Source organism: Lemur catta, chromosome 1 (assembly GCF_020740605.2).
Source record: "Lemur catta isolate mLemCat1 chromosome 1, mLemCat1.pri, whole genome shotgun sequence".
Classification (NCBI taxonomy): Eukaryota; Metazoa; Chordata; class Mammalia; order Primates; family Lemuridae; genus Lemur; species Lemur catta.
Window position 1 is genome coordinate 254,093,085 of NC_059128.1, and position 4,717 is coordinate 254,097,801.

A 4,717-nucleotide genomic window follows, 5' to 3' on the forward strand; every position below is an offset into this window, starting at 1 on the left:
CACAATGTGATGTTTTGAAATATATACTCATTGTCAGATGGCTCAATTGAGTAATTAACATGTGCATTACCTCACACATCTTTTTTTGTGGTGAGAACACTTAAAATCTACTCTCTCAGCGATTTTCAGAATACATTATTATTAACTATAGTCACCATGTTGTACAACAGAACTCTTGAATTTATTCTTCCTATCTAACTAAAATTGTCCTTTGACCAACATCTCCCCACCCCCCACCTCCCAGTCCATGCCAAATCCTACTAACCACCATTCTATTCTCTACTTCTATGAGTGTAACTTTTTTTTGATTTCACAAATAAGTGGGATGATGCAGTATTTGTCTTTCTGTGACTTCTTTATTTCACTTAATCTCCAGGTTCATCCATGTTGTCAAAAATGACAGGATTTCCTTCTTTTTAAAGGCTGAATAGTATTTCAGTGTGTGTGTGTGTGTGTGTGTGTGTGTGTGTATCACAAGTAATTTATCCCTTCATTCATTAATGAACACTTAGCTTGATTCCATATCTTGGCTGTTATAGATAGCACTGCAGTGAACATGAGAGTGGATATATTGCTTGAACATACTGATTTCATTTCTTTTGGGTATACACCCAGCAGTGGAATTGGTGGATCATGTCATAGTTCTATTTTTAATTTCTTGAGGAACCTCCCTACTGTTTTCCATACTTGCTGTATTTACATTCCCACCAACAGTGTGCAAGGGTCTCCTTTTCTCCATATCCTCACCAGCCCTTGTTATCTTTCATCTTTTTGATAACAGCCATTCTAATAAGTGTGAAGTGATATCTTCTAGTGGTTTTAATTTGCATTTCTCTGATGATTAGCAATATTGAGACTTTTGTTATATATTTGTTGCCCATTTGTATCTGTCTTCTTTTGAGAAATGTCTATTCAGATCTTGTGGCCATTTTTAATCAGTTTGTTTGTTTTCTTTCTATTGAGTTGTTTGAATTCTTATATTTTGGATATTAATTCCTTTTCAAATGTGTGGTTTGCAAATATTTTCTCCCATTCCATAAGTTGTCTCTTCACTCTGCTGATTGTTTCCTTTGTTATGAAGAAGCTATTTAATTTTATATAATCCCATTTGTCTATTTCTGTTTTTGTTTCCTGTGCTTTTGGAGTCATATCGAAAAAATCATTGCCCAGACTGAGGTCTTGAAGTTTTCCCCTGTTTTCTTCTAGCAATTTTACAGTTTCAGGTCTTGTGTTTAAGTCTTTATCCACTTTTAGCTGATTTTCATATATGATATGAAATAAGGGGCTAATTTCAGTCTTCTGTTAGTGGATATCCAGTTTTCCTAGCACTATTTATAGAAAAGCAGTCCTTTTTCCATTTTGTGATCTTGGCTTATTGAAAATCATTTGACCATAAATACATGAGTTTATTTCTGAGCAGGAATATATACATTTGATATTAAAACCAGAGTACACATCCATTTTTTAACCTCAAAATTTCTTCCTTTTCTCTTGGTACACTACCTTGAATTTAATCACCTCCTCCCTGCTCCTATGACAACCATGTGCCATAGGAAGTTGACAAGATTACCAGGTACGGTGTTCACAGGTGGGCTTGTGGTTTAGCTGGTTCAATCAGAGTGAATCTCAGGGCATTTATTTGGAGATTATGGTAGAAATGTTCTTCTCTGCTGGATAGAAATGCAGAAGTATGATTTCTTGGGAGCCACTCTCATCCATCTTGGATCATGAGAAAGAAGCCTTCAATGAATGAAATAAACACCCAGGAAGAGAAGTTGAGAAGTGCTAAAAAGAATGAAGACAAATCTTGATAATACCTTTTGAACTGTGGTTAAACCCCTACCTGAAAGTAGTCACTAGTGCAATAAATTATCTTTATTATTTCAGTTTGTTTGAGTTGTTTCAACTACTTGCAAACAAAAGTATTCTGATAAACATGGTAATCCTCCATTCTCCAATCCCTGTCTCAGATGTAAAACAAGACAAAACAAAAAAAGAAAGACAAACAAAGCAGCAATATTTCTATACATGTGTAAACGTTTTCTAACTCGATTTTATATATCATGGGTACATGCAATTTTCTGCATGATTTTTTTTTTATTTTAAAGATCCTGCAATTTTTATACATGTCAATGAATTTTCAACATTTTGCAGCTGTTTGGCTTTGTAGCACAGCAATCCATACTCTATACTGCACAAAATTACCAATAAGACTGGAATGATGTATTAATAAAAGGTACTATCATACTTATTTCATTATCAGAGAACAAAAATAGAGTAAAGACAATTTTCACTGTATACAGCTTAAAGAAAGGAAAGAGGGGAGAAGGAGTGTGTTGAGCAAGCAGCCATCCCTATACTGAAGAGGGGCAGGTAGAAAAATCTTAGATATGGAACTACCAAATCTGGTCTAATATTCAAGACGATAGTATTTGAAGTTCTGATTTTTGTTATTTAGTTCATAACTAAATGATTTCTTTCTGGAATATACTTGCAGTCTTGTTAAGTTTTATATGCATACACACTGGTCATAGCAAGCAGATAAAATGCTCTTATCATTTCACAAACTATTCTCTACTGGAAAAGATGATGAAAGATTTTTTCCCCTGTTGCCTCCTGTTGCAGATGTCAATGTTAATGAGTTCAGAGTACGCATTAGTGTATTTTGATGAGTGCATAACAAGTTTCTGTTGGTTTGTATTTTGGGGGGGAGCCAATAAAAAAGGCAAGATTCTCCAATTGCACTAATTGCACTATTTGTGTTTCCAACGTTAGCAGGCAGAAAACAGTAACACTTAAAATGTGCAGCAGATTTTCTTTTTTACTCAAAGAACCTGAATTCAGTGGGCATGTCCTTTTAGGTTCATTTTATTGTAGGTATCTTAAGATATGGTCATTTCTCAGTTCTTAATTTTCCAAGTCTAGATTTATAAATTAACAATATGAATCTTGTTGAGAAATTCAGGAAATAGTGTCTACCTCAATTTAACTGATAACTAAAAGATGCTTTTCACATCAAAGAAATGATCAAAAAAGCTGTGTCACATTCCAAAGCCAAAACAAATTAACAAGAATGCAAACACAATGAATAATGTACCACTGCCAAGATTTTGCCAACAGTGGAGCTTTAGAGACACTGTCCTGTGAAGTGGCCTTCCATTTTCCTGGTTCCTCTTCAAGAGCCAAGTTTCTATGCCCTGCCACCTTTTGGAGGAGGTCATCTTCCATCATGGTCACGCATCACTCCACCACCCACTATTCCACGTGGACCACCAGGACCTTGGTCATTGTGCCTAATAACCCTGCAATCATCACCACCACCTTTGGTTTCTCACTCCCTTACAGCTCTTGTTTTTTTTCTCTTCCCCATTTGAACATAATTCCCTCAAAACATAATTGGTTTTGCAATAAAGATTCACTCAACTGGTTCAGCGTCATCAAAAGCCACAAACCCCAAATTTGGAAGCTTTTCCCCAACATGCTTAGTATTGATGTGAAGTTCCACAACACTTCCAAAACTCATGCAGAATTCTTTCAGTTCATTTTTATCAATATCAATTGACAAGTTCCCCAAAAAAGTTAATGACTGTCTGGGTAGCAAACTACTCTACAGTTGTCAGAGTCATTCTGTTCCATATTTCCTCTGCCTGGTCTTGGTCTTCCAGAAAGAAAACCAGGTTGGTTCTGTAGACCATTGTTCATCCACAGAAGGCAGCCGAGACTGAACTTCTGGTTCAGCTTCAACTCTTGGCTTTGGTGGTTCTTTTGGCAGAGAAACAGGTTCTGCAGGGGGAGGAGGAGTAGACTGCTCTAATTCTTCAAAGTTTTTCTCCTCAACTTGTGGTCTCAGCTCTTCAGTTTTTTATTTCAGATTCTGGCTTAGGTTGAGGTTTATGAGAGGATTCTTCCAAGGGATCCTCTATGCCCTTAGTCACAGGGTGAGCTTCATAGAAACTGCTGTTAGCATTTTCTTACACAGGTTCAGGGTATGGTTACCTTTCTTCTTGTTCCACTTCTACTTCATCTTCTGATTCTCCATCAAGTTCTGGTTCAGAATCACCAAATACTTCATCTTCATGATGAAACATATCATTGTGAACATAAAACTTATTTGAAAAAGATCCTTCAGGGGCCAGAACAAAGATTTGCATGTATTTCCTCTTTGGTTGTCCAGTGTTAGACAGCAACCCCATGACCCACACAACTACTCCATCACTCAGTGTTGCATGAGCATCCATCTGATAAGTTTTAGTCTGACATTCATTGAAGTTCAGAGACAATACTTTGGGATGCATACCATTTTGGCTATAAACAGTTTCCTGGGACTTTCCATTAGCATCTACTCTACCATGAACACAGGAAGAATTCCTGTCATAAAACCTGCGTCAATATTCTAGAGCTATCCAGCAATGCATAATATTACCTCACAAACTCCAGCCCTACAAGCAGCAGACTGGGTTTCTCCACAACCATTTCTTTGCTGTACAATGTTAAATACTCCAATAAACAACATCATTGGTGGATAATTCACAAGGAGGTCAGCAGGCTGATTCTTCTCACTTGTGGCCCCCTCCCTAAGATACCTGAAGCTAGAGAGCTATGAGCTTATTACCCCTCAGAATCACCATTTCCTGGGATCCACGCACTGAGGTGAGAGACAAGGACCTTCTGCATGATTTATATATCATGGGTACATGCAATGCATTATTTTAATTGC

At 36.9% G+C, this 4,717-nt stretch overlaps 1 pseudogene; it reads right to left on the reverse strand.

Annotated features, from left to right (window-relative positions):
• Positions 1–3,127: 3,127 nt before the first annotated feature.
• LOC123649631 lies at positions 3,128–4,473 on the reverse strand (annotated as a pseudogene).
• Between the last annotated feature and the right edge of the window lie 244 nt (positions 4,474–4,717).